The sequence below is a fragment of the Bacillus rossius genome, chromosome 12 (genome assembly GCF_032445375.1).
Source record: "Bacillus rossius redtenbacheri isolate Brsri chromosome 12, Brsri_v3, whole genome shotgun sequence".
Classification (NCBI taxonomy): domain Eukaryota; kingdom Metazoa; phylum Arthropoda; class Insecta; order Phasmatodea; family Bacillidae; genus Bacillus; species Bacillus rossius.
Genome location: NC_086339.1, coordinates 24,619,172 through 24,631,018, shown reverse-complemented (window position 1 = coordinate 24,631,018; position 11,847 = coordinate 24,619,172). Strand labels below are relative to the sequence as shown.

At 39.3% G+C, this 11,847-nt stretch overlaps 1 non-coding gene across 1 annotated transcript; it reads left to right on the top strand.

The window, feature by feature from the left end:
* Positions 1-707: 707 nt before the first annotated feature.
* Trnas-aga (transfer RNA serine (anticodon AGA)) lies at positions 708-789 on the top strand. The gene has a single exon. It is a non-coding gene; the product is annotated as a tRNA-Ser (tRNA).
* Positions 790-11,847: the final 11,058 nt, after the last annotated feature.

Below are 11,847 nucleotides of genomic sequence, written 5' to 3'. Positions count from 1 at the left end.
ATACCAAACGAGGTTATTTTCATCGCGAAATATCATTGGCTATTATTAAAACCTAAAATTTAATTGAGAACCGGTTTTGCACAGGTCGTGTGCATGACCTGCTTTGATTTTTTTTTTTAAAATCGTGAACCATGGCTTAGAACTTTTGGCTGACCGCACACCCACAATTAGAAGGGTTACAATTCTTAGTTTCCGGTCGACACTGCAGTCACTATATCCCCAGGCGGAATTACTGCTATTCTGAATATGGAAACTACAAACTCAACCGCAATGAAGAACAAATCATTGTAGTTTGACGTGACTACCAAAATATTGTTAATCTTACTAAAATTGACTAAAAAGTTAATACTTTAAATTTCCCCTTTGGCTGTATGAACTTTGGCTCGTGCCTTCCGCCACAGATGACAGCACCGAGATTACACATTTCAGTTCCACGCGAATTCCTTTCCATTCACGAAATCACTCCTACTAAATGCCGTATTCGGAGAGCTAAGATGTTTGTACACCAAAAAAACTTGTGCTTTTTCGAGGAAAATGGTTAGGAATATTCAGCTTTTGAAATTAATCTCCAACCGAGATTTACAAAAAAAAAGTATTTTTTTTGCAGTGGATAGTAAGGAAACGATTCAAAGTTAATTGATTACGTTCATTAAGAGAAACAATCGGCAATATAATATTATGCTATAGTTTATTAATTATTCTTAAGTGCAGTCGTGGCCGAGTGGTTAAGGCGTCTGAATAGAAATCAGATTCCCTATGGGAGCGTAGGTTCGAGTCCTACCGACTGCGAATAATTATGTTTTTTTGAGAAAATAAACATTTGAAACAAAGTAATGAATTCTTAAAATGAGATTATATAATGAAAATACACTTTAATAAAATGGTCAAATTATTTTTGTATACGTTCTTTGAACCAATATTGCAATGCAATAATGCAATTTATTAAACACTAGATGAAGTACTAGACGTTTTCCGGGCTAATCACATCATAATACGAGTTTCAAGTCTGTGGGACATACACTTAAAAAACGGGAAATTTTGATTTTAAAGTCCCGTTGATTGCACAATCTTGGCGCATCAAGGCCGCGCATCAGTAAAACTGGGACGCCACTCTTCAGCTTCATTTTGTGGGAAGGCAGGCAACCCCTAGGCAAGACGTTACGGACGCACCAAACGATAGCGCGTTACAAATTCAAAACAACGCCATCTATTGATGAAGTTCTAAACTTAACTGTTAATAGCGCCTTTAGTTCAATAGCAGCCGCGAGCTTCACTAAGCGGATGGGTTTCGCCAAGGAGATGGATAGGAAGTTGCCAGACCTTACTATATGACAATGTGGCGGACATAGATAAATGACACAAACTCACTGTGTATGTGTTTATGACCTACCTCCAATGATTTTCAAATATAAAAAAATGAATTTACTCCATTTTCACTCCCTTAGGGATATAATTTCATAATTATAAGTAGTTTATGTTACTCTCCGGCCCATAAACTATCTATGTATATGCGGGGGAAAAATCATGTCGATCCGTTGCTCCGTTGCTGTGTGATTTAAGGACAAACAGACAAACACACTTTCGCTGTTATAATATAAGTAGGGATTCACATATAAAATAGCATTTTTTTTAACACACGTTTGCACCATGTCACGGCGCGACATATTTACGTTGTTATATCATTAACGATTTCATCAGTGAGAGCCAAGAAAGCAGTCGATTTGGTTGTTTTTGTATGGTTTTAGTTATAAATATTGCTTTATCTTACAAACACTCAATTAAAAAAATAGCATATGTTCATTTGGAATTATGTAGCTTTATAACAGTGGATGGTTTTTTTTTATCAGTCAAGTAGATTTCGAGTTTACTTTCTACAAACAACCAAACAAACTCTCTCTCTACTTATAACATTAGTACAGATAATGAAGCACACAAGATGAATGGTTATCTCGCATCACATCAAAGCGTACCTGGACGTGTAAGATACAGTGCACGTACCTAATTAGCTGGGTCATGCAGGAGATGAGAAGAGCCTTGAATGAGCAATGGTGACCACTGCAGCTTTTTATCATCCGTTTGTTTCCTCTTTGGTTCTTTGAGCATTTCAGTCATTAATTTTTTTTTAAGAAAAAAAAAGGGAGATTTAATTTTTTTTTTTGTAAAATGTGTGCCATTTTACGTTTCCATGTGCAGCTGAACAATTTGTTACAAAAGATTAATTTCGCTGGTAATGTTGACGATTTCTAACAGCATACAATGTATGAAATTAAAAACATTTAAGCTTTAATACATTAATAATCCGTAACCATCCAACATATTTGAAGTGATATGTTTTATAGTCTCATAAAATCTTTTTGAAATACATATCGGATACGATAACCCTCGACTTATCTTCGAAACTGCAATATTTCATGGAAAATTTGATTTAAAATAAACTGAAATAAGCGAATGTTTCAGAAAACCAGTAGGATTATCGAGGAACTTGGAAATCTGAGTAACAAGCATAGTGTTGCGTAAATACTGACTAAAATAGAAATTCTCCATTTAAGTTAGTCTCATTTAAATCTTAGCAATAACAGAGTTCTTAGTAATTCAATGGAAATCGAATAAAATGTTCTTTTTAAAATATTAGAAGATATAGAAGAGAGTTTTGTTAGTGTTCTTCAACGTCGATATTTTCACCAAACTATAAATACTTTGGTTACTTTACTTGTGGTATCAGATTGTTAAAGACTTGAATATCCTTTTGCTGTTTCCGTTTCTATAGACTATTTTCTCATATAAATTTTTTCTAAACTCTTAATCATTTTCCCCAGCAAAACTCATTGGTGAAAAATGATAAAATTCCTACTTAAATTAAATCAAATGCTGAAATATTTGGAGAAAAAAAATGTATATTGTTATTGAAAAAGTTTTGTTGCACCTGCTTTCTTATTATTTTTTGTGTGAATATCTTTTGAAATTTAGTCTAAGTGGTGAGAAGTGGTTATGATTTAAGAGATGCAAATATTAAACTGTGATGGTTTAGGCTCAGTATCAGTAGAGCAACAACTATTTTGCTGATTCATTTCACTCCAAAATAGACTCAAATTGTATATACAATTTAAGAAAGCTCAACAATGTTACACGTGATTGGGTAACCACTTCTCTCTTTTAAAAAAATTAGCTGAGGGTCTCCAAAGGCGTATCAAGGGAATTGCAGTCTAATCATTAACATGAAGCAATTGTTACTGTGCGCCAAATCTACTTTGCTAACCAGTGCATCGTGAAATAATCGTAGCTCTAAGCAGGGGCGCAACAACTAAATTTCCAAAGGGGGGGACAATATACATTTTTATAAAGAATTATCGATCCCCCCTATTGAAGCGGGAGGTACTGGGGTCCTCCCCCGGGAAAATTTGTATTTCAAGGTGGAAAATGGTGCTATTTAAGCAGTTTTATTATCTAAAAATTGATTACACAGCACTTTCTTTGCCCCCGTTTGCCCCCACTTCAAGGTTTCAGAAGGAGGGGGGGGGGGGGGGCAAGATACCCTTACCCCCCCCCCCTGTTGTTGCGCCCCTGGCTCTAAGTATCGCACATAGTGTAGCTTATTAGGGCTCCAACTCTGTTCATTTCCAAAATTGAGTAACAGGAAAACATATTTCATTTCCAAAGAATTTTTAGTCGGCCCACTCACGCAGGACTTCGCTGAAGAGCACTCGTCGGTCGCTCAGGAATGCGCATGGGGTGTCGAGACAACATTTTTAAAGTCCGAGCCGAGTGCTCTTAATGAGTTGACAGGACGCGACGGACGGAGTATTTATGAGGAGGCGTGGTCATTCAGAGCACAGAAGGCGGCGGCGAAGATCGACGACGGCGCAGCTGCTGTGTTCCGGAGGACGAGACACAGCGAAGGCTTTATGTCACTCTTTAGGTGACGCCAACTTTGGAGAGAGACAAGTCACTGTTGTTGAAAATATGTTCGCGCTCGGAGCCTTGACCGAACCACCCCCCAAGTACGTGCTTTCACGAACTTATCCCCTGGAAGTGACATCGCAAGGACTGTCCGAACTCGAAGTGAAGTATGCAGGTATGCGAGTAAACAAATCTGTGCACTTCTCGTGTATACTTCCCAGTTAAAGAAATGTCGCCCTTACGAAATTCCACCTCTAAATGGATGGAAAAGGGTAATATGTTGTTACAGTAATTAATTATAGCTCGTATTACAGCGTGTGATTATAGAATTATAGTTGACCAAGCGTATGTTAGGATATTGGTCGCGAATGTGGAACATACAATAATAAACAACTAAATTTAACAATTTTCTGAAATCTCACCCCTTAAGAGGCGTATACAAAGTACTTTTAGTTTAATGAAGTGAAGAAACATATCTACAAATCTATCGATAAACAGGCAAGAAAATAAACACAAACAACATGCAAACAAATTCATGTGTTTGTTCAATTTTTCAACATTCAAATGCTATTGGGTTAAATTTGTAGCAAAAAAACATCTTATTTTTCATAAGTCATTAAGTGAAAATAACTATATTTGGTATGAATAACAAACTACTAAACTCCATCATCTAATTTTTATAACTTGTTGACATTATACATTAAGTATACGTTTTCAGAGATACCTCTGAAGTAAGCTTGATTTTATCTGGCACAACTTGCGAATATGCTGCTTCTTTGGTTTACATATTAAAGTTCTGGCAAGTCTATGAAATCATTAGAATTTGTAAATACTATCGTAGTAATGTAAAATGTAACGCATAGCTTGTAATAATCTGAAAACCCCAATGTTTTATTCGGTAACATCCACATGGCTTGCTTTGGAGCAATAACAGCATAAATTCAAAATTTTACAGTTTTTACTTTGTGGACTTAGAAAAATAACACCCGTTTTTTTTATGTTTGTTGAAAATATAAAATAACTCAAGTGCAATTTGAAAGCTCGCTTTCGTAAACCACTGTCCAAGGGAACAATTTATGAACGCATATGAGGAAAGGTGAAACATATTCCCAATGATGTCACATAATAAATAACTTACATTTCCTTTTACCGAAATAAAATGCTACCAATTTTTTTTCTTAGTTTTTCTCATCTTAGATGCCAGGCTTTTTTCTATTACTCTTAAAAATATTGTTTTCAAAACAATTGTATATTATGCTTATTAATGTGCGCAGTTAATAGCGGAGAGCTATTCAGGGAATGGTTTACACATAAGTTTAACTATTGGAGGAACTGGGACAACATAAAGCAGCATTATCGCGAAATCTATTTTGGAGCGATACGGTTTCTTTCATGTAAATGTACAAATATTTGTATTTTTACACGAATATTTATATTGCATTTACAAAAAAAAAAATAAGTCCACTGTGGAGATCTGATGGTGGGTGTCTCTGGAACTCGCAAGCCAAGCATCCTCGGACAGTGTGCGGAAGCCTTCTTCGATCCTCATTACCTTCAAACGTCTTCGCGGTACGTCCTCCTCTCGAGCCGTCAAGGAAGGGTTCCAGGGCCAGCCGGCGGACAACCAGTGGCCCTTCCGACCCTGGCCCTCCGCGCCGCTAATTGCTGATCGCCCTCGTTGTGATCGCGGGTCGGGCGGGGTCCCAGACGGCTCGTAATTACGTCGTCCTCCAACCACCTCCTTCCCCATCCTCCCGCTTCCCTTCCTCCTACTGCACCGTCTGTCTTCTTCTACACGCTCCACTGTCTGCACGCTGTTAGAAGTCACCGTGAATACACAAAAGTGTTAACGATTAATTAAAAAAAAATAAAAATATTCCTCGTAATTTCATAGAACTGGCTCTTCGTAGAAACTACGCAGGTGTTCCGACAAGGTGAACTTCAACGTGAGCTGTAAATTTACAAAATTCTCTGGATAATTTGTAACCTACGTTATTGGTTGATTTAAAATGAAAAATCTCAACAGTGCATTGTAGGAAGCAGAAAAAAATTTTTGTGTTGGGGTCCCAAAAAGGCGGATGACAAAATAACAATCTATTTTTTTTGCCCTAAAGCGTTGTGAAAAATGTAAACTAAGGCACGCGCCTAGTATAGGAAAAGGGGGCGGGGGTTGTCAGTGCGACGCTCGCTGGTGCTTCTAGCGCGCAGTCTTCTCGTCGTGCATAGGACAACTACGAGATTTGGGCACTAAACTTCACATTATGTGGCGGAGAAATGAAGTTAAAGGTTAAATACAAGTCCCATTCTTCGTGATAAATCTTCACTCGGATATCTTAAGCAGTTATCAAGTTGTGTGGTTTTATCTGAAGCTCCGCACACCGTAAGTGTGCCCGGGTAGGCGGGGACCGTAAGTCGTAGGACTTGTCAGGGGAGTAAATTTGAGAAGTAACCGCCGCATGTGCGCAGTACTTAGCAGCGTGTATCCGTCCCGTGAGGCCGTTCAATAAGGTTGTGTTTCGAGCCTTGGATACCCCATTGTCCGAATCCTCTGTGCGTGACGGAGGCACGTCATACCTCTCACTTACTCTCACTAAAGGCACGCCAGTGTTGTTATCCTTTCCCTCCGACTGGAGGTTTTGCGTTCTCAAGTCACTCGTGCTGCAGGTACATTCATAAAAAAATTTAAAACGGAAATTGCAAACAAAAGCGTTTAACGTAAACAACCATTAAAATCTTATCGACCGATGTCGAAGCCCAGGTATAATTCCCCTCATATAGCCTACATACACACTTGCTGTACATTTGTACTATATTCTGTATCTTTCTTCCCAAAAACATGGAACGAGATAGACTCCCAAAAATGGTACATTTTCAATACAATTAAGTTATTCTTTTCGGGAGATTACCCCTGAACCTGGGGTATTCACCCCTGCTGGGGTTAAACAGCCATTATGCGGAGGTAATAATGCTGGTAATTTTTGGTGTGTAGATAATAAATAGTATGACAAATCAGCGCCACGTGGCTTGCGCTCTCTCGCGTTGTATGTACACTAATAAAAAGCATGGCGATGTGTATGTAGGTAGATAGAGAAGGTAGAATAGGTAGAGAGGTTTCTCAATTTGAGTAACAGTAAAAACAAATCCCAGAATCTGTCTCAATGTGAAACATGACTTGAGATGCGCGTTAAGTGAAATTAAACCTAACATAAAAAGAACCTTGCGAATGCAAAAAAAAAAAAATTCCAACCTTCACATTAACTGTCATTAGTTAACTAAGAAAGTGCATTTAAATATTTGTAATTACGTAAATGTTTGTGCACTGTTATGATTAAAAAAGGCTATTTGTATGCATGTGTTGTTTTCTTCGATAACATTTTAAAGGGGAGTAAAATCAGATTTTTCTGATAGTTCATTGGGGTAGCAAGACTAAAAAAGGTTATGAACAGGGGAGAGTTACAGAGATGTGATTTGACATGGACCATAATTATTATCACCGTCATTATGTTAGTTTTATCTTCATCATATAATCACTTATAAAATAAAATGAGTTCATTATTTTCAGGTTGTAGTGATAGATGTGGGAGAAGCTTTGTAGTTATTTTCTTAACCATCCAAATATTACTGACCTTTTTAATGATCAACGCATAAAATAAAATATTTCAACAACCTAACCACTTGTTCACACCATTGTATTCTTCCTGTCATTACTCGTTGCTAACAGCTTAAAGTATGACAGTGTTGAATTTTTAAATGATGAATACTTATTTTTAAATGACTCTTCCACGCCCAGCATATTTTATCAGTAGGTATATGGACCCAGTTAAATCATGTGAACGGTTGGTTGGGTTTTTTTTTTTTAAATGACTACTATATAACTTTAATAATGCTGCCAATGTACATTTTTATTTTCAGGTCATCGGAAAATTCTCTTAATGCTTGATCTCTGCCTTGAAAAAGACAAATTTTCAATGTTAAACTTATTTGCTAACATGCTCTAGTCTGTGAGCACCGCGAGGAAATGACTTACGTATTTCACGCGGGCGACTAGAACTATCACGGCAATCACACCATTTCACAAAGGTTGGATTCAGTCGCATTCTCTACCGCGTTTTATGGACGCATTTGCACGGGAAGGTTTTCTGAAAGCCATATTGGAGTTGGTCGTGCTATTGTGACCCTACGCTGTTAACTCTGCCCCGTTGGTGGAACGATGTTGCGACGTATAATCGGATTTGTCGAGTCGTGGTACTGTGACTCTACCTTAATGACTGTAGGGACCGGAACAATTCGCGGGTTCAATGACCTGTAGGATGAACTCCATAGTTCTACGTACACTCGGTCAAATGTCACCCCCTCATTGGCTGCTGTCTTGTGAGACGTCCCAACGTTGCAGCCTGTGATTCGTAGAAAGCTTTGGTAGGGAGTTTCTCATTGGCCCCCAAGAGTCATCCAGATGAGTTGTGAGCCAATAGCAGAGGCAGCACTGAGGTGTAACTATTTGTATTTTAGCCTATCGCGAAATGAATTCGCGAATTTTTCCGGTCCCTACGAACGATAAGATTATTATTTCGCGGGGGAAACGCCTGCCCTCCTAGTGGCACGCGAAGATCGGGTAAACGAGACGACGGGGCTTCAGCGCGCTACCTTTGCGGCGGCCTCGGAACACGTGGCCACAGCCGAGGTCTGGGAGACGCGCCGCTGGTCCAGCAGCTACCTGGGCCTCGCGTGCAGGAATGCGGGGGCCTATTCGTTAGTGTGTCTGGCCGAGCGCCATCTGCCGGCGACGCCCTCAGCGTCAACACGCCCTCCCCGGAGGGCTCGCCAAACACCGCCCTCGACGTCTTCCCCCCCTTCGGGCCGAGACGGCCGGGCTGACAGGAAGGCCGAGGTGCGAATCTTCCTAAGACGAGATAATAGTCGTCGCAAGACCCCCACCCCTCGAACCGCACCCGAATACACGCTGAGGTTGGATGAGTAGTTAACGTTTTCCGGGCACGGGCAGGCACTAACTCACAAGTACCGGATCGGCCACGGGGTAGTTCGGGGATGACTGAGATGGTATTGGAGGTCCCGTCGTCTTGAGCTTCCCTGCGCTTTTTCGTTCGTTTAGCCACTTCTCTAGCTCACGGACACTTTCTGTGCACAGGAGAGCTGTGTAGGATTTATGTCACACGCTCATGCACAGAAGGTGTAACGGGGTAGTATCCATAATTATGTTGCTTCTGTTACTCCGTGTTTCACCTATGATTCTAGGTTAATTATTTACCAACGATTAGTTGTATATAATTGGTTGCATAAATTTAATAATTTATTATTTAGATTTTTTTTAGAAATTAAAAAAATTATTACAGCGTTAGCTTCTAGAACTTGAAATTGTGTGGTATTCAGTTTTGAATTAATTTTTATTGTGTAGCTTTTGTCGTAGAACTTTTTTTTTTAGGTTATCATACTCAGACTATAAATAATTTTATTTTCCAAAAGCCAAAAAACCATAAATTTTTGGAGGTTTTGGAAAAACCAATTTCTTATTTTTTATTAAAGATGAACTTAAAAATAGTTTCACGACAAAAGTTACGTATACAAACGATTAAATCAGAATTGTCTAACACCCGATTTCATGAGTTCAATGCGCTAGCTAGGATTTCGAAACCATTATATAAATATTTTTTTAAATTTATAAATCCACGTATAAACTATCAACTAAATATGTATTATGTGTTCAATTTAAATCACCGAAAAAAATAACAAATATCATAAAAACAAAATAACTTAGAAGACTGCCCCTCAAAGTTGACTCCGAAACATTTTGAGAACTTACTCGGTGTTGATGCACTGTTAAAACTTTTCACCTTAAATTTACGAAGAACGCTGGTTACATATTATCCAGGGAGCTTCTTAAATTAACGGTTAATCTTGGAAACTTTACGGTACTGAGTTAACGTATTTTGAATATGAACCAAAAATATAAACACCACTCAGAATCTTGTTGAAGATACAGCAAAAATCTTTTAATTTTCCTTCCGCGCTTGTGTTTACCCTGAACTTTGCGGGGCCCTGGAGCCGTTCCCTGGAAAGTTTTGAAAAATCAACTGTTACAAACAAAATTTTAAACCAATATGGAACTTAGATTTTGACATTGCTTTCGATAATTCAGCTTAAGCAATTTTGATATTATTTCCCGGCGAATGATCCTCGGGTCAGATTTATAAATGCTTACGATTAAATTCCTGTGGAATCGCGTAATTATACGTGGTGATCAATATATTTCAAAGTTTTTCTAATACAACATCATGAATTGAAATATTGGTATTGACACGATGATAAAATTTTAGTTTTTCTTGCCCTGCTCTGCAGCCGCTCTTGGCCTTGTTTACAACGGAACACTCAACTCGAAGTCGGCAGCAAGCGCAGTTCCTGTTATCCGAGATTACGAAGAACACTTCAGGTTAATTCTTCGTCAAAAAAATCTGCGAATTTCGTCGTAACATCTGGCAGTGTGAATTCCGAGTCTCACCGGGGAGAAGGAGGTCTTTGACAGATCAGCGCACCCCTCCACACCACCAGAGTTTCCAAGTTCTTCACAAAAAAAAACAGGAGTTTTTCTTCTTCTTCTTCTTCTTCCTTTCGATGCCCGGGATTGGTTTTTCTGGCGCGTATCGGCGAGTCACGACGCATCTTGTTTGCCGAAGAGTTGGTGGTGGTGGTGGTGGTGGTGGTGGGGGGGGGGGGGGGGGTTGGGGTGGTTCAAGGGGGGAGGACCCGGGGTGCTCGCCGAAGGGCGGAGTGATCGAAGCACTCGTCGGGAGTGTTTGCCGATGGGGCGGTGCCTATCCCCCACGGAGGTCCGCAAACAGTTGCTCCCTTCGACCCTCTCCACCCCCCCCCCTCCACACCTCCTCAACCCAGCCATCGACTTCTTCAACTGGCCGGCCGGTCCGAACCCGAGAATTGATATCGTAAACGAACCGTCCGTCCAAACCTCGCAACGCCGGCTCTCCCTCTTGAGCACCGAGGGAGGAGGGGGGGGGGGGGTTGCGGGAAGGGGAGGGGGGGGGGTGGTAAGCACCTCGTGGCCGAAACGTCTCCTTCACATTCCTCCGCCGAAGTTAACACGGGACTCGTGCCTTTGCTCAACTCTCCTCTCCGCGCGCACTGTTTGACTTTTATTAGGAAAACAAACTCTAGCGGTGATTATGAAACTCTCCTACTACGAGTTTATCCATTTGGGTTACGACGCCACGGTGTCATCATTACTGAAATGCATTCTTGTTTACATTAAAAAAAAAAACGCTCCTTTAACCAACGGACGTTCTCAAGATACGCCATATTGGTTTCAACCGTATTGATGTCATACTTTATTTTTTTTTAAGTTTAATATTGAAAATTTGTCTTTGTAAAGGCAGAGATCATACATTAAGAGCTTTTCGATAACCGGGACATTATTACAGCATTATTATTACAGTTATTTCATTAAAAAAAGAAAATAATTCAATTCATAAGATAAACTGCGTATGGTTGACAGTCATTATTAGGCCTAACTTTCGCTGTCCCATTACATCATGCTTTAACGGAGCCAAATTATAAAATTCAAATGATATCAAACACTATGACCTTAAATATGTTGAAAACAAGGTTACCTTACGTCTTTTGTTTTCTATTTATCACCCTTAAGCGACATTAAAAACACCGAACTTACAAATGGCGTTTCGACTCCTAAGAAGACTGTAGATATCGTGAAAGGCTTGTAATTTCTTTTCTTTTTTTTGGTATTAGAGTATAAATTACGCAATACATTTTTTGTTTGTACTTTTTGTTTTATTTATCGAACCTGTAACTTCTGGTATTTTAATTAAATTACTTTATTGTGTTAATCAAGACTCGAACCGAGTACTGATATCGATCAAATAATCATTATTTTAACAAGTGATACTTTGGATGATTTTTTGGAAT